This window comes from Engystomops pustulosus, chromosome 6, assembly GCF_040894005.1.
Source record: "Engystomops pustulosus chromosome 6, aEngPut4.maternal, whole genome shotgun sequence".
Classification (NCBI taxonomy): Eukaryota; Metazoa; Chordata; class Amphibia; order Anura; family Leptodactylidae; genus Engystomops; species Engystomops pustulosus.
The window spans coordinates 153,093,556-153,116,992 of record NC_092416.1 but is presented as its reverse complement, the minus strand read 5'-3'; the positions used below and the strand labels follow the sequence as shown (position 1 = coordinate 153,116,992).

Sequence of the window (23,437 nt, the reverse complement as noted above, 5' to 3'; positions counted from 1 at the left end):
ATGACCTATCCCAAGAAAACTTTTATTTTTTCCAGCCTGCTGTAGGCACAGAACCAGGCACTTAAAGGGGTTTTCCCATGAAATAAGGATAGGGCATAACTATCCGTCAGATCCCTTGCTGCTCGTTCGGGAGTGATGAGGGGTCCGACAAAGGAATATCGGACTCCCTGTTCTTGTGATCTGTGGGGGGCTCATCACTCAGCCCTATGAATAGGGTCTAACTTGTTTTCCGGGAAAACCCCTTTAAGCAAGCAAACTGACCCTTCCACCGACTGGGAAAAGAAGTTGATTTTACTGGGACAGTATGGAGCACAAGGTTACAGAGACACTGCTACGGTGTTTGGCACTGTAATGGATTATTTTGGGGATGTTAGAAAAAGTGGGCATTATGGAACAACCTTGTGCCATATTATCAGACTATGGGGCACATTTACTACGGCCCTTGCTCCAGTTTTCTTTTGAACTTTGCACATTATTTAATGTGCAAACTGCTTGCACAGGTATTTAAGAAGTGCCTGTGCCGCATAGGTGGTGTGACTCTTTTGTGTCGCGACTGCACTATACTTCACGCCTCACAAATTTTGTAACCGAAAGTTGTGTTGCGATACTCATTTATTATGCAAAGTTTGACAGAAATATATTGCATGCCCTATATTAGAGGTGCACTTTGTCGGGGCAGTGCAGGGGGCGCCAGATTTATTAATTAATTTATGAATCTGGCGCCCCCTGCACATTATACAGGCAAACTGCACATAGTACACACTGCACTGTTCTTGATAAATGGGCTCCTATATCTCCTAAATATTACCCATTTGTTGTGTAGTGGGAAAAACTTTTTTATCTCTTTTATGCATCTAATTATAGGTGCGTCTTATTACCTGATGAAACGAAAAAAATCCTAACTTTGCTATTTTTCCAATTTGGACAGATATGTGAATAATTCTTTACTTTCTTGTTATTTGTGCCTCAATCATAGACATATGTTTAACAAGTTTGGCTCCTAAAAATCCGATATAATTGTTTTTGGATAGGAATGTACCATGCGGAGCCTTTGCTGCCAATGCGTACCTTTGAAGATAAAAATGGCGTAGCTACTTTTTCTTATACACATGCTGCGGCGTGGAATGTGGTGTGTAGCTGTCTCTCCAGATATCGTTCTGCATTTTATCTCACGTTTTTGTACATAATTTAGCATATTCTGTAAGGCCCGAAGCTCCATCTCTGAAAATCCCCATAACGCTCCAGACAGGGTAATGTCAGAACTTCAAATGATATATGATCCTTGACATTAAAGTAGTGGACTTAAGAAGGCTGTTGCTTTCTTCTTGAAAAGTCTATTTTTACAGAATTTTATCTGTTCACTAGGGAAGAAGAAGAATCCATCAGAAACAGCAGCATTGAGCTCCATCAGAGGAAGTAAGGCGTATAAGAAAACACAAGGTAGCGAGATAGTAGGTTTAAGAATTCTCAAAGATGCAATGGGCATGTGTTTATTGTTCATGTGCCAAGAAGAGATAAGGAAAAGGATGGGTACAAGTCTTACCATGCCTCGTCTCTGTGGGCACTGATAGATCCATATTATGGACTTATCGTGTTGCATCTGTGGCTTTCAATGCCATCCACTGTCCATAAATTACGCCAAAAGATGAGCTGCTGACTGTGATTTCGTACTTTATTTGCATTCTGCGCCACATTAGTCTGAACACTGCCTCATTTCACTCCTGGGTGTCTTAATTGGTTTCTATCACACCCGTGTGTTTCCTGTTTACTTTTTGTGGGCTGCACATGGTTAAGCTAGATGTGATGGATAGATAGCTCATCCTCTCACATTCCTCCCCTGCTAGTCTGGTTTGTGTAGACGTCAAGTTGCCGGTCATATCGCTTTCTGGATCGGGACTCATAAGAGTTTTGGATCGGGACTTATAAGAGTTTTGGATCGGGACTTATAAGAGTATTGTCTGCCCACTTACTAGTGCTTGCTATAAAGCTTCTTTGGAGCTTGCTAGAAATTTCTGGATTTCTGTATTTTTGATCTTATGACCTTTGCTTGTTTTCTGACTATCCACTTGTCTCTTGATTCTGTACTGCATTATCCTTTTGGCTTTGATCAATATTTGTATGCCTATTTTTCTGTGTTCATCCTGTATTTTGTCTTTGTGTTTTCACTTTGGTGCAGGAAGGGAACGTCAACCAGTTGGTGACTACTGTATAGGGTAGGTTCAGCAAGTAGGTGGGTCTATCTTTACGGCTGAAGCTCCATATCTGTCCTTTCTTTTTACATCTTGTTATTCGTTCCAAAAAAAACACCATTACATATTGTAATGTGTGTACACTTTATATTGCTACCATATTCTTCTTTAGGATGACTGCTTCCAGTGGAGAATATATTATATTAAGTCTCTGTTCAGATCAAATTCAGGGAATATTCTGTATATACATAGGGATCAATGTAAGTATTCCACATACAAAAACAATATATATGTGAGCCAACCTCATCCTCCCCATGGAACTGAATCTAGATACTCAGTACATTACACATTGCATCTTGTGTTCCTTTAAATGAGCTTTATTTGCTAGCCCTGGAGAAACCCCTTTAATTATGTTTATTCTGCCATCCAAGAAATATCCGAATGAGCCCATTGAGCTTCACTGTTTACTTTGCTTAGTAGAATGGGGATAGTACACTAATAATTAAAATAGAAACTTCTCCTTTATTGTGTACATTGCTTAATGAAGGCTTAGCACTAAGGGTATACAGGATTCCCAGTATTGTAGGTGTTATGGCTGATATTTCATATTCTGGGGTATCTTATAGCATTGGAAATACTTGGTGGAAGACAATGGGGTTATACTATCCAGCACATAAATGTTATTGTTTGTATAATGAAAAGTTATCCAGTTTTTCTAATATATTGAAGTGTGTATTAAATCCTTACAGTTTTCTAGATCTCTGCTTGCTGTCATTCTATAGGTGGCTTCATTGTTTTCTTCCAGTAGATAAACACTAGTCCCTGGCCATGTGATGGTGCACGGCTCGGTATATCACACAGCTCTGATTACTATTAGTGATTCTAATGAGCCACGCACTTGTGTGACTTCACATAACCAGGGATATAACGAGTTGTGCACCTGTGTGACATCACATGACCAAGGATATAAAGAGCTGTGCACCTGTGTGACATGACATGACCAGGGATATAAAGAGCTGTGCACCTGTGTGACATGACATGACCAGGGCTATAACGAGCCGAGCTCCTATGTGGCTTCACATGACCAGGGATATAACGAGTTGTGCACCTGTGTGACATGACATGACCAGGGCTATAACGAGCCGAGCACCTATGTGGCGTCACATGACCAGGGATATAACGAGCAGTGCACCTATGTGACATCACATTACCAGGGCAATAACAAGCCGTGCACCTGTGTGACATCACATGACCAGGGATACAACGAGCTGTGCACTTGTGTGACATCACATGACCAGTGATATAATAAGCCGTGCACCTGGGTGAGACATCACAGGAGTTGTGCACCTGTGTGACATCACATGACTAGTGTTATAACGAACTGTACCCCCGTGTGACATCACATGACCAATGATATAATGAGCCATCACCTGTGTGACATCTCATGACCAGTGATCTAAGGAGCTGTGCCCCTGTGTTACATGACATGAACAGGGATATAAGGAGCTGTGCACCTGTGTGACATCACATGACCAGGGACAGATTTCTATAAACAAGAGGTAAACAGTGAAGCTTCCTATAGAATTACAGCAAGTAATGATCTAGAAAATCAGGAGGAATTGATACAGAAAAAAATCTATTGGAAATTTCACACATTTCATTTCCTGTAAAGTCAAAGCTTTATTTCTGTAACACCAAGACATCAAATATCATAAATATATAGATAGAAATCCAAGATGAGTCTCTATAGTAACAGAGCAGAAACATTGTAGTCGTTATAAACCCTTATATGTCTCTGTAGTAACAGACTACGAACGCTGGGGATCATTCATCATACACCGCCTCTTGTTCACCGGCTTATGATAATGTCACAGGCCCTCTGGTACTATCTGGCGTAGAAATTTTCTGCAGCATGTGAACTTTCACCTTTGAAAGTTTGCAAGCAACGCATCAGCTTGTGCGCAAGCACGGGCCCCGCGCCAGCTTACTTCGCTGCCGGCCTAACCCCCTTTTTATGCCCCTCCATACCCTTTTGGCAGAGAGCTAGCATAAAGGGGGAAGTGCTAGACGATCGCTGGCATTTGCTATTATTCTCTGGGCTTCTGGGCATAGAAGCCCTGATAAATAACCCCCAATGTGTAAGCTACTCTAGCAATGATATTTGTATCCATATGGTCTCTCTTAGTGTATAGGAGTAAGAAGAAGGGATGAAATAAATGCAGTATAAAGGCGGAGCTGACTACACAGCATTTGTTTGTAGTCTGTTAACATGGAAACATCCACATCTCCATAAGAGCTGGTTACAACAACACAGAAAACCTGTTGTTAATCATTTTTAGCAAAAGTGAACCGTCCCTTTGAAGTTTTAGTTGATTTTGTCGAAGGACTGAATGACTGGAGGATAGAAGCTGCAACCTTGTTAAAGGACTCACAGTAGACTGACTCTGAAATGTAGGAGGAAATCTCCTTGGAAAGGAGAAATCGTCTTCTGGCCGTGACATCTATGAAATAGTTCTGAGCAAAGCTGTAATCATCCTGTCAAGATGACAATGTGCACACGGAGCGGGCGCGGAGATACGATTATCTGGGATGTACAAGCATAGCCGACATGGCAGAAAACAAAGAAGACGCCTATAAATCCAACCTGCCCCTATAGATCGTTCTGGGTCTCTCTGATGGCTTTTGTTTTGGTGGAATGCATGCTGGGAGTTTTGGTTCCACCCCATCCCGATAATCTGACGCCATACGCCATGGTGATAGGCCAGAACACATCTCTGTAGCCTCTGCCACCTGCACTTCAGCTGGGAATTGGTGTAAGTGACTTGTTATCCGCCCCTGCACACAAAGCCAGCTCCAGGTGTTGGAAGTAACAGCTGGATGACTACACTATCATCTATGAATCATCCATCATTCAGCTTTGTGTGTGTTTACAGCCTCACAGCTTTTTACCTTTTTATGAATGGCTCGACCTAAAATAGTATCAAGTGTTTAACTGTGTTGGCACGATGTGTAATGCCACGTGGTGGCTGCAGAGATTGCTCATTGAGGTTGGTGGAGTAGGTCTAGTACTATATACTGTGTTATATGGGCTGAAGAGGAAAATAGATACTTTTTCTGGGAACAGTGCCCCCCTTGTACGTAGGCCATGTCTGGTATTGCAATTCAGCCCTTCAAAGATATGATATAATGAGGTTTTATTATAGATCTTGTTCCACTGGAAGTGTAAGGTGTGAAAAAAATGCAGTTAGAACTGATGAGAACAGCTATCACCCCCATACACATGCACGCTCAGCCGAATAAGCTCAACTGGGAGAGGAGATAAAGCTGCTGCTAGACATCACTACAAAACCATGAAGATTGGGCGCTTGTCTCGTCCGCAATATTGAGGAGGCACTTATCCACATGACATGGCCATCTGTGGTCATCTGATGCGTATGCGGCTATTACTCTATTTCATAGAATGGGAAATATACTTGTATCATTCTGTATCTCTGATTTCTAAATCACAGAACCACAAACCTGATGCAATCTCAAAGATGAGATTCTTATCTTTAATATGACACCAAATCCATGTTTCTACTTACAATAACACCAAAGGGTCTAAAGTGACTCTACCTGCAGCCTTTAAGGGTGCGTCCACACGTTCAGTTTTTCAGATGCAGTTTTTGATGCCCAAACCAGGAATGGAGTGAAAATAAAGGAGGAGAAGGAGCCATGAGAAACATAGGACATGTCCTATCCTTCTCCGGAATACGACGCAGTGCGCCATATATTGCTATGGAGAGGGGCGGGCTTGAGCGGTGCCAACGTGTGCCCACCATGCTACGATATGCCGGACACACGTTAATGTGAATGTAGCCTAAGGTTGATTCCATGCTGAACACACATCAACACAAATAAACTTAAGGATCTGTTGGAAACTTTTATGGCTGGGAATGATTTCCTCTATAAATACAGACGGTCCCCTACTTAAGAACACTCGACTTACATACGACCCCTAGTTACAAATGGACCTCTGGATGTTGGTAATTTATTGTACTTTAGTCCTAGGCTACAATTATCAGCTACAACAGTTATCACAGGTCTCTGTAATGAAGCTTTAGTGTTAATATTGATTCTTATGACAACCCAACATTTTTAAAATCCAATTGTCACAGAGACCAAAAAAGTTCTGGCTGGGATTACAATGATAAAATATACAGTTCCGAATTCAACATAAGAACAAACCTACAGACCCTTTCTTGTATATAACCCGGGGACTGCCTGTACTTACAATCTGCTGAATGTGCAGGTGACAGCATTTGGGAGAGGGGAGGTAGGACATGTTTAGACAGGGTCTGATTTGGTGGAGATTTCAGCTATAGCTGATTTTTTGACGGAGACCATAATTAAATATGGCTGGACGGGGTGTTGTGTTTATGCCCTCATCCGCCCTGTGTCAGCTCAAAACTGGAGGTGTTGTAGCTAAATACATTCCTTCTCTACCGAATAAATGTCAGAGAAGGCAGAGTAAGTCCCCAGTGACTACTATGGCATTACTGGGACAGCTTACAGGGTGTCTGTCTTGGAGGACTCATAGAAGTGAATGGAGCACAAGTTGAGTATCCACCTGCATCTTATATGGGGCACATAAAGAGAGTTTCCGTCCTATGTATCGCCTCATTATCTATGGATAGGGGATAAGTGCACCTTAAAGGAGTTGTACCAAGATTGTATGTTATCCCCTATACACAGGATAAGAGACTGCTGGGACCATCCACTAATAATGAGAAAGGACCCCCAGCAACTTGGAGAACGGGGGGTCCCTTTCTCCCTTATGGCTGGTTGGGCATATGTCCTGCCTCTTCTTTCATTAGTACAAAAGTGCTGGAAATTACTGAGCACAGCGATCGTCTATATCCAGCACTCTCATAGATAGCAGAGCCCAGTGATGAGCCATTTCCGTCACTTTTATACTTTTGAATGGAACAGCAGGACACATGCATAACTTACTTCTCAAATAGTCAGAATGGGACCCCTCTTCTCTAGATTGCTTGGGGTCCTGTTTCCATGATAGGTCCCACCAGTCGGACCCCCATCAATCAGCTTGCTATTCCCCATCATGTTGATAGGGGACAGCATGCAAACATACAGCCCCTTTAAATGGACAGTCCCTGACAATCCCTTTAAGCAGTGCATGGGGGTCAAATACAACACTTGCAATTAAACAAGGCATAAAAGAGTCATCGTGGAATATATTTTACACAGAATATGAAGCTCCCTCATTTTTTCTCTGGAAATGTTATCTTTACATATTTATGTGAAACCCATGAGATGTTTCCTTACAGGAGCGGCTGCAGCGCAGTGTGAGGTCCCCATTATTGTAGGAGGAGGGCTCAGTGTCCATGGACTCTCTCTGACACATCTTTATAGTCTATATTTCCAATATGTATTTGCATTTTAATAGTCGGCAGTGGGGTCACCCGCTGCGGCTCCAGATTCGAGGTGTTAGAAGTCGCCCTTTGAAGTTGAAGCTTCTGACCCTGCTATGGAGGGATCAGGTTTAATTAGATGGAAGCAATAAGTTACATTAGCAGACGAGATGTTAAAATTCTGTCTAATTTCTCTACTGAGGTTTTGAAACATTTCTCAAGATGTTGTAGAGGTGTCATCTTGTAGGAGTATCGAGACCATATGGTAGCTGTGACATTTGGGTTTAGAAAATTTTGTAGTAATCCACGCTGGATACTGTTTTCTTAAAGGGCTCTTACATTGAATCAGCTGCTTCCACTGGGGAAAGCCGTGTATACACATCTATAGCGGCCACTGCTGAGGAAATGTAGTGGGGGCCATTTACATGAATAGCTGAGGGGGCACAGGGTGGTGCAGGTTTTACTTGAAATCTACACCAGCCTGGATCTGCGAGTGCTGGGGGTAAGTAGAGAAAAGTCCCACGTGGATAACTCTGCGTGGGACTTTTTTCTGAACAGCATAATTTCAGGTTTAAGCATCAAAGACGTGCCCTTAACACAACATCTGTATGCATGTATATTTCTATATAAGCCCTCCTTTCTCTACCTATAAGCTCTTTCGACATGCAGGTTCTTTTCCTTCTCCTTATTAAATTTTTTGCCTAATCCATTTTGCTAGAGAGATGTTACTGCAGCTGACAATGTTAACAAATTACATTCAAATCTATGGAGAAGGGAGTAAGCAGGAGCTGAGTATGTAAGGTACATACAAAAACTGGAGCTAAATAGAAAGTTGCTATCTTACCCCAAGTGCTTTTTTCATGTTACTTTAGGTAAGTTCTTCTTTATAATTTCCTTACCCCAAGTGCTTTTTTCATGTTACTTTAGGTAAGTACTTCTTTATAATGTCCTTACCCCAAGTGCTTTTTTCATGTTACTTTAGGTAAGTTCTTCTTTATAATGTCCTATGACCCTGCTAATGTTTCTTAGAACAGATTCACACTCCCTTGGGTGCCCCAGGGTGCTGCTGTTCCATGGGGAAGCAGGGACCAATATGATGCATGGAGTCCCCCACTGGACACTGGTGAAGGTTTGTGAATCAGGACACTGCACAGCATGGGAATGTGAATCAGTCCTTAATGAGATATGGGATGAGTTTTGTGCCAGTTTCTCCCCTTTTTGTGTGCAGTATAAGGGAGACATCATAGTAACTTGTCTTCACCCGCCAGCACTTACACAACTGAGGATTAGAGATCGGGAACAGGAGAGGGCAAAATTGCTAAAATACACAATGCACTTTAGATAATGACCATAAATAGTGTTACTTCCTACTTGTATGGTTGTGTCTGCTTTTAGCCTTTATTCACACTGGGCAGATTTGTTGATTTTTAGTGCAGATAACTGCCGATCACAATACAATGCAAATGAATGGGATTTTCACAACAATCCCCGATCCGGACGCTCCGACGAAGAAGAAGTCCGTAGCTCGTGCACCCGAGTTCCTGCATCCGTCGCTTCCCCGCCGAGGTCCGCCAGAGTTCACCTTCTTCTTCCTGGTGCTTGTAAGTGCGTGTCTTGCGGCACAATTTGAAATGTTAAATCCCGCGCGTAGTTCGAATCCGTCGGGTTGTCCAACGGCCGCCTCCGATTTGTGTCGTGTGCAAGCCGGCGCCGATGCGCAAAATCTGATCGCATGTGCCAAGATCCCCTGTTAAATGCGGCACAAAAACAGAAATCGCTGGGAAAGCCGACGAAAATGCGCTCCGCGAACCCTTAGTAAATGAGCCCCGATGTGTCCTGTGTAAATGTGACCTTATGCGTTGTCCTTCCTCATCTTGTGCACTTTGTATCTGTATATTTATAGTCCCATGATGACACCCCATGGAGCTCCTCAGCGCTCTCCCTATAGAATTCGTCCTATCCAGAGACCTGCTCTGTGTTTTGTATCCCGGAGCAATAAAATAAATATATAGATGTCTAACAAGATAAAGTCCATGGTTGCTAAAAACAAAGAAGAAAACCCTGGAAGAAAATGTGATACATAGAAACAGATGTACTGCGATACACAACTGGTAATACATGTCCGAGAAAGTGCAGGATTATAATCCACTCACTTTAGCCGAGGAATTTATGTCATGTGATAATTCTTTGGAAAATCTGTTTCTACAAATCTCCCAAGGTCACTAGATATATAGATCAAAACCCAATTAAAAGGCCATAGACTTTCAAAGACCTTATCCAGGACAAGGTCTTAGTCCTCCTTCCTCTTACCCGTCACTGCTGTTATCCGTCACTTCATGTGTATTATAGAAAATATCCTCTTTCCATGACAAATCCACATCTCCGGATGTTTTAGTAGTATTAAAGAGAATCTGTCACCTCCGCTGACATGTCTAGTTCAGTACTAGTGTTTCCAATGAAATAACAACATGAGCAACTTTTTTACAAGTTCAGCATTTTGCCTTTCTATCATCAGAATCCATCATTTTAAACCAGGGACACTTACTTATAGATCCAGGCACCGTAACTGTGGTAATATTCTTATATTTGTTGTCCATGGCCTCCTTCCTTCTATAACCAACTTATAAAATTATACTAAGAGTGTGTTATCAGAGCTCCTCCCTACTGCAGCTTCACAGGCTGTTACACTGTGCAAGAGCACTTCCTCCTCCAATTGCGATTACAGCTGGAAGAGGGAAGGGGAAGTGCTAAGGGAGCAGGGGGCACTGTAGTAGCCCGTGAAGATGAACCATGGAGAATCTCTGGTAATACCCCCCATCCCCCAGAGCCCTTCTGGTTCATTAGAATAATTATAAAAGTCGATTTCAGATGAAGGGAGGCCATGGATAGCAAAATATAAGAAGATTACCACAGTCACGGTGCCTGGATATATGAGTAATGTCCCTGGTTTATCATGATAGATTTTGATGGTAGATTTCCTTCAAAGGGCTTATCCGTGAATATTTTCATTAACATAGGAAGTGAAGTCTATTGTAAAATGAAAGTACCAGAGTGACATGGAAACCAAGTTGTATGTTAGTATTTGTTTTATTCTTTTTCTTACCCTGGTCCTCTGGGGGATTCCATAGCCTAGAAGTATATAAATACATTGACAACCAGGTGTTACCATTCCCTTTCTCAAACACCAAGGTTTGGCTGAACTCAACACACCCGAATGGGTCCTCTCATCCCGAGTCATCAGTATCAGATGGCTGAGGGTCCAGCAATCAGATGATTCCGGAACACAAAGAGCAGAGCTGTGCAATTGGTGCCTATTGGTTCCTATTGGTGCATACCTTTCACCTATCCAAAAAATGCTCCAATCCTCCATAATCTGTGCATGCAAATTCCATATCTGAGGCCCTTAATCATCTCATCAGGGAGCCCATTGTTTTGAGATATTTGGGGTGATAGATGCATGTTGTAATTATGTGATATATAGACCTTATCTAATTTCAGCCCTTAAAGGGGATATGAAAGGGGTGTGGGTGTATTTTTGAATGGGGCTCCCATATTGACCTTGCATTTCCGACGCACCTTACAGAGCAATCAGGTCCTGTGCATGTTATGTACAGGTATTAGTTTCTATCCATTATCTAGCTGAACTGCACTCATTTATTTTTCGGAATAATTATGGCTCCTTCATTAGTAAAATAGGTAAACATTAAGAAGGCAGATTGCGCTTCCAGTATTCCCCCAAAGAGATTATCATTGATTTCTTGGCAGTAGAATTTCATCTTCTTGTCATTCTCTGAGTGAGACTGAAGATGCCGCTTATTATATAATTCCTTCTCTTAACTCCTTGGAGACTTGAAGGCTTGTTCTTGTGTGATAAATAGTTTCACCCCTTCATTATAGAGCAGAAAGATTCAATTGTAACTCTCATGGGGCACAGTTTAGAGGAGTCGTCCCTTCTGTATGACTGTGTAAGGACAGGGTAAAAATGATCTGTTTAGATAAACATGTTACATGTGAAACCTCAATATAATAATGTAAAAACTAAATAAAAACAATAAACTAATTGATGAATACAGCGTACTCATAGTTATGAGCAGAGATACCTCCCCAGTATGACTGCTGAAAGAGGTGGGGGACATTTCACCTCATGAATATACCAGACTCATAGTTATGAGTAGAGATTCCTCCCCAGAATGACTGCTGAAAGAGGTGGGGGATATATCTCCTCATGAATAGAGTGGACTCATAGTTATAAGCATAGATACCTCCCCAGTGGAACAGCTGAAAGAGGTAAGGGATATATCTCCTCATGAATAGAGTGGACTCATAGTTATGAGCAGAGATACCTCCCCAGTATGACTGCTGAAAGAGGTGGGGGAAATATTACCTCAGGAATACAGTGGACTTATAACAATGAGTCCATTTTGTTCTTCTATTACATCTTCTATATTTTTTTAGTCATTAGGGCTAATCAGAGCCTAGCCCTGGAAGAGGCAGGAACCCAGTAGAATGGAAGTCCAGTTTTCTTTGTTTTTACCTTCATCATGCCCCAAGTTTACCAATAAAACTTGAACCCCTTTTAGCTGTATGGAATCAGTTTTGGAAAACACTTCCCGATTTGGCGGTTTTGTGTGGCAAGTTGCTATAGAGATCCTTTGTACTATCTGGAAAAGAACTATGACCGATCGTAACGTTGTCTTCACAAGACACCCAGATCTACACCGAAAGCGGAGACTGGTTGTTATTTTGTGATTCATATTGAGATACTTTATAGGCCGAAGCCTGTGTTGAAGCTAGGGCGCGGGTGTACACCCACTTGTCTTTGTAGCAGCTTTCTTTCTGCTTTGGCACATTTGGTGAGGTTTGCAGTCTATGAGAAAGCAGCGTTCTCTTTTAATTCAGTGTATCATTATTTCATGTAGGCTGCCTTTTGTGCCTTCACAATACCAGCTACATCTCTCGAGGACTTTGTCTTGTGCCCTTTACTTTGCTTTGTGCATTATTCATCTCCATTTCTGTAGCTGTATTCTGTAATTTTTTTTCTGTGTTTTTCTCACTCTTTGTCCTGGTATGCTCTCACCCTCCCTGTAATTTTACATTTGCTAACTTCTGGGGTCAGGGGTGTAACTAGGAGATTTGGGCCCCATAGCAGATTTTTGAATTGGACTCACCTCCCCCTTAAAAAAAGTATACACATTGCACACTCATATAAACACAAATTAATATACCTATATATACAGTATATAGACATACAGCGTAAACATACATACAGTATACACACCACATATACATACAGCATATACACACATACTTACAGTAACATACACATCACATATACATACACACAGAACAAATACACACAATACCATATACAGACATGCAGCATATAAACACATATACATTATATACACACCACACACACATAAAGTATGCACCCAATATCCCAGATGCCTGGGCCCCCTCACACTGTGGGCCCCATAGCGGCTGCTGTGGCTGCAGTTACGCCCCTGACTATAATCCTGCCAGGTTCATTTACATGTAGCCTGAATGTTGCATCTTTATCAATGTAATGAATATTTAAGGTGTACCCTCACTGTACACCAAAACACACTGTATTTAGGTGTAAAAAGGCATCTAGACCCTTCTAGAAGCTCTGACCAGCGCCTGAGACAGGCTATTCCACAGATTGACAGTTCTCATGGTAAAAAAGCCCTGTCTCCTCTGGTGATTAAACTTTGTTTTCTCCAGGCGGAGACAGTGCCCCCTCGTCCCTTGTTTTGATTAAATCTGAAACAACTTACCACCATATTTTTTGTATGGACCATTCATATATTTATATAAATTAATCATGTCCCCTCGTAGTCGTCTCTAAATAAATCTAATTGTTTTAATCTTTCCTCATAACTAAGACCTTCCATACCCCTTATCATTTTTGTGTCTCTACAATGAATGTAGTAAGAGTGGAGTATAAGGGGAATACTGTAGCCCTTGCAACTGCATATTTCTTTATAACCTCAGTTTCCTGCATTTACTGACCTACTGCCGCTTCCAACATAAAAAGATTTCTGATCTCCTAAGAAAAGGGGAAGATATGCTTGGCAGCTTGCATTATAAATCTCAGTGTATGGATAAGGTCGAAGGATTTACGATGCTTAAATTGTGAGACATTAAGGAAGATGAAAACGGTTTTCTGGATAATGTGTAGGATAGCCAAATGTTGTGAACCAATTCCAATATAACCATATTGGAATTAGGAAAGGTTTTTTTATGTAGTCACTTCAAGCTTTAAGTGGTGTTACCCGTTCACTAATGCAAGCTAAGTACTGACATGTATTTAGAAGGGAAAGACACAGCATGTATAAAACATGCTGGAAAGTGGATGAAATATTTATATGATGGCTGCATTTGGCTTTATTATGTTTTCAGACAAAGAGTCTTCTTTTTGCAGAGGGTTCAGACAGCTATAGAGTTGAGTTTGCAATCTCTCCTTAATAATAATGTATACAGTTATTGGAGGTGCAGTATAGTCCAAAATAAGTAAGTTGTATATAGTATACAAGGGGATGTTTTAAGCATTTTGATCCCTTTTGGCCATTGACCCTTGGGTATTGCTCCAATTCATCAACTTTCGGTCATGGCATAAACTACATCTCCTCAAGTTACACCTCTGCTTATCTAGTCCCCTTGATGGGTCAACATCCACAACATATAAGATATTAAATTGCTGCAAGTAGAGTCTAGCTTTGTATCACGCTTCCCATTTAGGAGGCTCACGGAAAATCAGTAGAGCTCCCAGACTTTTGGAAAAGTCAGAAAATCTCCCGATGGTTGGGGAAGCCTCTGTTTATCTCCTGAATAGCTGCACTTCTACATCTGGTAACACAGGGGTACTCATTTCTGGCATCCTCTTGCACTTTCCACCTGTACTTCATAGGATGTTGTTTGCTTTACCTAAATGTTCTGCAACATTTCTGAAGTCATTTTCTGGTCTTAGTCATCACTTAATGGCTACTCGAGGAACTCAGAATAACTACCTCCAAAGGGGACATTATGGGCTATTTTGGGTACAAACATTTTCCGCAAATGTATGTGGACTGTTTAATATAAAAACTGGGTTTTATATGTCCCCTGGGCCCTTTACCTGTGACTCAACCAATTACTGCTCTACCAAGAATTTAGGGTAAAGCAAGGACATACGAGCAGCAGCTCAGGATCTAAAATTATTTTTTCCAGAGAAGCTGCCGATTACACTTTTCATCTTTTTACACCCAAGAGGCGTAACATGAAGCTAATAGACCACTTTGCAAACCTGTAAGTGTGTCCTCACCTTCGTTGTGTAATACGCTGTATTGGTCATTTAATATGGGACTGTGGAAGCTTTTGGGTTCACTTGAGGCCTGGAGAAATTATTAATATGTATAAACTGACAATATAACATTCCTACCAACCAATAAGTCCATTGTTTTATGAAACATGGCTTCATTATAGACAGAAACTATCATGGCCTCAGTTAGTGGACTTCTCTCACACTGTGTCCTATCCTATAGATTCTAGAGTCCTGCTCCTCCCTTCAGGCCTTGCACAAGGTATAATTCAATGAATCAATTGTGACTGGAGTGTTCCTTTAAGACTAAATGTGAATAATGTGTCATTTAATTGGATATTCTGCATATTGATGATGTATTTTTTAAACAAATGAATCAAATATCAATTTGGATTTGTGATGTGTACTTGGGGGTCCATTTAGCCGCCCTAGTGATATCCAGGTGTAGGGTCCAACATCTACCAGTCCCAGTGGTATCCAGGTATGGGGTCAACAAGCAGCATCTCAGAGATGTCCAGAAGGATGGTTCAGTATCCAGCAGCCACAGTGATGGTCAGGTTGGAGGTACAACATCTAGCAGCCGCAGTTATGTCCAGCTGCGTGTCAAACATTTAGCAGCCCCAGTGATGTCCAGGTGGAGGGTCCAACAATAAGCAGGCACAGTTATGTCCAGCTGTGGGTGCCAAACGTCCAGCAACCCCAATGATGTCCAGGTAGTGGGTCCAACATTCAGCATTCACAAAGATTGTCCAGGTGGATGGTCCAACATCCTGCATTCCCAAAGATTGTCCAGGTGGATGGTCCAACATCCTGCATTCCCAAAGATTGTCCAGGTGGATGGTCCAACATCCTGCATTCCCAAAGATTGTCCAGGTGGATGGTCCAACATCCAGCAGCCCCAGGGATGTCCAGGTGGGGGATCCAGCAACCAACAGCCCCAGTGATATTCAGGTGGAGGACCCAATATCAAGACATTATTATGAACTATTAACTAAATGGGAGCAAAGAGGCTGTAGCTTGGCGTGGCCATACACAATCCCATATACTGGGTGGTGGCTCAGTATATAAAATGACCAGTAGCGATTGATGGCCCCCACCAATCTGTTACTGGCTACCTATCCTAAGCAAACCCCTTCAATACAGAATTGTCATGATTTGATATGATTCTTTGTTGCCCATAAAATCTCATTTACTGTGACGCCATCTTTTGTCAGGTTGACTGATCCCTACTTAAAGTGGCGCTTATTCCTCATTCATCCAATAATGGCTTTTATTGTTGTAATTGCTAGAAATTGTGATTACTTTTTCATATCATTCCCAAGTATTTAATACGCCATTTGTACGATCTCTAAAGACGCCTGAATACAGGAAACAGCTTTATCTCTCTCTGCTGAATTCTCACAATAATTACATCTAAGTGAAAATATCTGGACGGAGGTTCATCACTTAGACAATCAGGCTAAGAGCCAGCTATGGCCGTCATAAATGTAATCCAAGTCTGAGGGTTGTGGTTTATGAAGAGCTGGGTGTAGCGTTATACATCACTTATAGTCATGTGAGAAAAGATCAGACTCTAAATTGTATATTTCCCTTATAAAAGCGTCATGTTTTCAAGTATGGGCTGGCTATTCCCTTGAACATATAAGAGAAGATGAATACCAACAGGTAGTTCAAAATGGCCGCCTTTTGAGTATTTCATGTGCTACATTATAAGGCATTTTTTGAGATAACAGTTTTAAAAAGTCTGTAAATCTTTGAGGGCAGAGTGTCAATATGATAAATGATGCTGAGAATGTGCTCATTACAGATCCGAGAATACTGTACATTATTGAAGGTAATTATCACTGTGAACCTAAAATAAAGCGTGCCTTCAGCGGACTCGTGAAATCAATCCCAGCATCGGCTAACCTTGCCTATGTTATAATTGTCTTCATCTATTTACTCCCTTGACACCTAGTTTTTAGATGAGAATTATCTAACTTACCGTATGTCTGCATCGTAGAAATCTGTCTGAGGGCAGGAGGCCTGGCAACCGCTCCTCTCATTCCATACCCCGAGTTCACATACAGACCTCGGATGTAGCATTGTGAGCCTGGTGCAGGAGAACCTCAGACTTAAAGTTGGTCATGCACCGTTTTTTTATTAAATTCAATTAAATCTTTTTAAAATGTTTCCATTTTCCAAAAAAAGAGTAAACATCTTAAAATCAATATAATATTCATACATATTATAAAAACGGTCAGGAGACGCACTTGTAGGGACAAGTGTGAAAGGGAAAAATCTCTTTGGGAAGAGTCTGTAGATCCTCTGGACCACCACGGGAGTTGATGCTAGCCGCAAGCTGAGTCTAAGTGGCACCTGGTTCGCCAGAGGATGGACTTGCTGTGGCAGGGTGCCACCAGGTCGTTCCGCAGGTGCGACTAGTCCCGTGGTGGCAGTCAAGGTGGGATTCAGAAAACAGTCCGTGGCCGGAATGACAGCAGGGGTACAACGCTGGAAGGAACCCTGGAGCCTGCAGGAGCGTATGGGAACACTGGAGACACAGGAGACACCAGGAGCATATGGGAACGCTGGAGACACATAGGAAGCGTAGGAACGCAGGATGGCTTTCTCTTCCTCAGGAACGGCTTAGGGAAGTCTGGTATGGAAACCATAGGAGATCCTAGGAGAAGATCCGGCCGGGAGTGAAGGGAGGTGAACCCCCCCTCCCATCATATCCTAGCTGTTTACACACAAGCAATGTGCACAAAGACATATACCTTAGACAGCTGTTTCTTCCGATTCCTCATTCACATGTACACTAATAGAGACACTGGTAGACAACTGACTTCTGACTTATCTCACATGTGATCAAGTGATTGGTTGGTGGTCCTGGTGCTGGCTCTGGTGGTCAGAAGCAGTCCAGTTACATGGCACTTGGCAATCCAACACAAACTAAGTAACAAGCTATGGGTCAGGGGCAGGTGGCAAACAGTCAGGGTCCAGGGTACAAGCCAAAGGTCGTGGCAGGTGCAAGCCGAGGTCCTCAACAAGAACAGAATACAGAGAATCCAAAATACAACATATCAGGATCAGGAGAACTTCAGTGCTCCATTATATTTTGGTATGGGGGTGTGTGCACCTATTGGTCAGCCACACATTTGGTCACAATCTCAGGAGGTGGCAAGTTTATAACCCAGGAGCCATCGGCTGCCTGAAGTAGATGACACGCAGCCAGGGCTGCGCATGGGTAAAAGATGCAATATTGTAGCAGTTTATCCAAAAGGTGAGATATAATAGAAGGATTATTCTGGCACTTGACGTTGACTTACCATTATCTAACCACTTACCATCCCCAGGGGAGTATTCTCCATAGGCAATGCTTGCACTATTGGTAATGTACAATTTGTAAGTCTGCGCCTACTGAAATCACACGCAAAACTCTTGGCAAATGTGCCTCGGTTTGCAGAGCTTGCTGGCATCGGATAAGCCCTTTGGACCAGATCTGTAAGATTATAATTTAGTAGCGGTGCTTCTAAATTGCTTGCTTCGATTTGGCCGGGATTCAGAACATTTGTCACTTCTATTGCACTTAATTGCACACTCTTCGCTTTTCTCAGTCGGATGCATCCATGATATAGCTGAAATAAACGGAGAGCATAGCGTGTCACATTTTTATAGTAACGGTATGTCATCTTCTGGTAAATGTGAGTCATATGACAATGCCATAAGGTGCCATCACGGCTTAGTGAATTCTATACAATCTGCAAGTCAGACTAAATTCTAGGAACATGATGTATATATATATATATATATATATATATATATATATATACTGTATACATATATATCCTGTTATATAACCACATGCATCATGGTGACATCAGAATTAATGTAAATGCTTGAGATTAGGTAAGTAAGGTTGAACTTATTCCTTTATCTTATGTTTCTTCAGTCTAAGCAATAAACAGTTTCATGTATCTGTGAATTCATACTCATTATAACGGTATTTGTTATTGAAATGGTCCCTTATTGAAGACATTAGAGTTAAAGGGTAACTAAACCGATGAAAAAAAATTCATAAATTAATAGTGCAGAGGATAACAGTAAACGTAGTAATATATTTCATTACACAGGTTGTCAGTGCCCTTTTTCTGCTTCTTTCTCCTGTAGTGAGCAGTGTATCTGAAAGCTTTTTGAGGTCCATCCACTTTAAACAGATTACATACCTAGAGAACACTTACCTTGATGATTCAGCTCTCTGAGGGGATTAGACTATCCAAGGACTGTCTGAAAAGAGTTAAGTAATAAGAAACACTATTAGGTTCCTTGATCTCTGAGTTGTCAATGGGGTCTTGTTTGCTGGCTGGTCAACATTTTGTAAAAATGTCTTTTAAAGCTGTAGAATAATAGAATACTTCAATTGGTCTCTTTTTCTAGACAGACTGAAAATAACCTTCCTCAGGCACTGATTGGCTGAATTTTGTGTTTGCTGGAAGTCAAAATAAATGGGGGAATGAGTATATTGGTGAATCGGTGAGATAAATTCAATGTATTTTATTATATTACACCATTCACATATACATATTTTTTATTTTCAAATGGAAAGAGGATCCGGCACTCACAATTCAGATGAAGAAATCCTTTTCTTTATTGGTTAAAATCCGATATAGCGATCAAAAATTCAGGTACATTGTAATATTAGCAAACAACGTGTTTCGGCGTATAGCCTTAGTCATGATGTAAAATTGTGTGTACAAACCACGGTTTAAAAAAGGCCTCCTTACCTAGACCTCATGTCCAGTGGGAGGGAAAAGGTGCAAACCAACATTAACCCTTGAATTGCTGGCCTATCATATGTTAAAGAGATAATATTATTATATCTATTGGGGCATCATCAACATGCTAAGGGATATTAGCTGGTGTGCAAAAACCCGCTATTCTGGGTACAGTAGGATGTATACAAATGTGACAAAAATTACAAAAATTGCAGTTTGGAACAACACATTTTAAATTATTAGCTCTTTTCATACAATATTCTACAACATTCTTTGTATTTTCTCCTATTTCTCCTCCTAAACAAATAACCCGTGCTTTGGCCTGAGAGACTTAGACGACCAAATAATAATAAGATCTTGGCTTCGTTTGTGGAAATAAACGTCACCAACAAAGGGAATGAAACGAATCAACCAAAGTAGAATGTGCTCTGGTTCAGAGCGGCTGTATAGTGTAGCTCAGCGCTGGAACAGAATGTGTTATTACTGATATGAGTAAGTACATTAAGTCATCCTCCCATAAGGCCATGTATATTATGAGCTCAAGCCAACATGGCACAAGATGGGATCCCTTTCTGTGCTGTGGGATTTATAGATAATGAGGTGCAAATTTTATAGAAGCAGTAAAGTTGTTTAGATTTAGAGATATAAACCCAGGTATTTACAGGGGTGAACCTAAACTCTCCGCTGCCTAAGGCGAGCTAAGGGATGGTGTACCTTCTCCTATAATAGGAGATTTTTTAGGTTATGGGTAGCACAGTGGTTCAGTGGTTAGCACTACAGCCTTGCATCACTGGGGTCCTGGGTTCAAGTCCAATCCAGATCAACATCTGCAAAAAGTTTGTATGTTCTCACCGTGTTTGCTTTGCTCCAAGTCCTCTCGTTTTCTACCATGCTTCAAAAATACTGGTAGGTTGATTAGATTGTGAGCCCCATGGGGACAGGGACTGTTTTGGCAAGCTCTGTGCAGTGTGTGTAATCTGTGTGCTATATAAATAAAGGAATTATTATATGGTTGTGTGCATTGAGAGCAAGAACAGATGTATTCTCAGTATAAAATTTAGTGGGTGGTTTGGCTAGCCATAGGCCCCCTAGAAGGCTTGAGCCTCAGGCTACTGCCAAAACCGCCTATATTCACTACTAGGGAGGACTTTCGGACACAACACTCTTCTTTTAAATTAGAGGTGACCCGAAGTCGCTGTATCTCTATGCATAATGCAGGAGCTGCTGAAATTTTTTTTTTTGGAAGAAATCAAATATCCGTATGTTATCTGTCAGACACAATAGAACAATGGAAGATGTGGTGTAGGACACACAGGACTATAGGGAAATGATAGTGGAAGGTTGGAAGACATCTCACCTTATGTACTGGAGATTGTCTGATTCATGTCTGCCAGACACTGGGGAATATTTAAATGAGCGTTAAACACCTCATTAACATGAGTTCAGAGGATCGGTGTCACCCGCATGCATTATTTAAATGAGTCTCATTACCTATGCCAAATATAATGCAAAAAGACATATTGCATAATGAAAACAAGGCGATGTCGGGTCAGGTTACTAGAAATGTATGTGCAGTATGGCGAGGCGGTCGCAGTGCTGAGTATCTATGCTGAAGCTCTGCAGGATCATCCTCCGGCGGATTCAGTACATGTCTATACATTGTTTAGTCTTTATTAGGTTATTACATTCAGGATAAAGATAGAAAGGGCTTTAATAATGTTTGTACAAAAGTCAGGACAATCATTAAATATTACATAAAGAGGGGCAGGGCTCACATAAAAATAGTTTTCCATTGTAGTTTTGTGGAGCTTTTCTGTCTTGCTTATGCAAGGATGCGTCAAACTTAATGGGGGTTATTTACTAAGGGCCCGATTCGCGTTTTCCCGATGTGTTACCCGAATATTTCTGATTTGCGCCGATTTTCCCTGAATTGCCCCGGGTTTTTGGCGCACGCGATCGGATTGTGGCGCATCGGCACCGGCATGCACGCGACAGAAATCGGGGGGCATGGCCGAACGGAAACCCGACGGATTCGGAAAAAACGCCGCATTTTTTTAAAAAAATTGCAGCTTGGCACGCGCTTACCTTCACTCAGCCCGGCTCGGTGTACTCCAGTGCGTTCTGATGCTCTTCAGTGCAGCAGCGCCACCTGGTGGACGGCGTAGGAACTACCTTAGTGAATCCCGGCCGGACCCGAATCCACTGCAGAGAACGCCCCGCTGGATCGCAAATGGCCCGGGTAAGTAAATCTGCCCCAATATGTAGCGTGTTGTGACTATAAGGACCCTGTCATACTGATTTACATAGTGTCCTATCTGCAGGCCGCATATCATAAAGTAGGAGGAGCTGAGCAGATTGTACATAGTGTCCTAGCTGCAGGCAACATGTTAGAGAGCAGGAAGAGATGAGCAGATGCTACATAGTGTCCTATCTGCAGGCAGCATGTTATAGAGCAGGAGGAGCTGAGCAGATTGTACATAGTTTCCTATCTGCAGGCAGCATGTTATAGAGTAGGAGGAGGAGCTGAGCAGATGCTATATAGTGTCCTATCTACAGACAGTGGGGGTCATTTACTAAGGGCCCGATTCGCGTTTTTCCAACGTGTTACCCGAATATTTCCGATTTGCGCCAATTTTCCCTGAATTGCCCCGGGATTTTGGCGCACGCGATCGGATTGTGGCGCATCGGCACTGGCATGCACGCGACGGAAATCGGGGGCGTGGCCGGACGAAAACCAGACGGATTCGGAAAAACCGCCGCATTTAAAAAAAAAAAAAAAAAAATGTTGCGGGACTCGCGCTTACCTTCACTTGGTCCGGCTTGGTGAAGATCAGTGCATTCCGGGGAACTTCAGTGGACGTCGGAGGAACAACCTTAGTGAATCCCGGCCGGACTCGAATCCACCGCAGATAACGCGCCGCTGGATTGCGAATGGACCGGGTAAGTAAATCTGCCCCAGTATGTTATAGAGTAGAAGGAGCTGAGCAGATGCTACATAGTATCCTATCTGCAGGCAGCATGTTATAGAGCAGGAGAAACAGATTTCACATAGTTAGACTCAATTTATTTAGACATATAATTTATTTCACTATTTATTAATGACTTAGGAGTCCATTGGGCGGTACTAATCAGGGATTGACAATTACTCGTGTTCTGGAACAAGAAGTAAATACTAAGAATAAAGAAGAATATACAGGCGGTCCCCTACTTAAGAACACTCGACTTACATACGACCCCTAGTTACAAACAGAGCTCTGGATATTGGTAATTTATTGTACTTTAGTCCTAGGCTACAATAATCATCTATAACAGTTATCACAGGTGTCTGTAATGAAGCTTTAGTGTTAATCCTGATTCTTATGACAACCCAACATTTTTAAAATCCAATTGTCACAGAGACCAAAAAAGTTCTGTCTGGGATTACAATGATAAAATATACAGTTCCGATTTACATACAAATTCAACTTAAGAACAAACCCTATCTTGTATGTAACCCGGGGACTGCCTGTATAGGGCTTCATATTGATGAACATTTTCAGAAAGACTATTTGGCTCCATACTGTATACAAGACACGCGGCCGCTGTAGACCGGTGAGGCCTTAGATGAGTAACGCTTGTTATTCGCACTCCTGGAAGCTGTCATAAGAGAAGTCAAACATTACACAGCGTCCATTCATTACAGAATTAGCGGGTTTGACCTGGTGCCATCTCCCTCACGGATTCTGATACATAAGTGCGAAGCTGCTTTTTTTGCGCGAA

At 41.9% G+C, this 23,437-nt stretch overlaps 1 protein-coding gene across 2 annotated transcripts in view; it reads left to right on the top strand.

Annotated features, from left to right (window-relative positions):
• Positions 1-23,437, top strand: part of MMP24 (matrix metallopeptidase 24) — a 79,717-nt gene that overhangs the window by 12,195 nt on the left and 44,085 nt on the right. The window contains exon 1 of one of the 2 annotated variants that reach the window (XM_072111832.1): positions 1,371-1,440. The exons of the other annotated variant lie outside the window; for it this stretch is intronic. The gene's annotated coding sequence lies outside the window, so the exon portion shown is untranslated. Of the gene's footprint in view, positions 1-1,370; positions 1,441-23,437 lie in introns of those variants that run through there. 2 annotated transcript variants of the gene reach the window in all.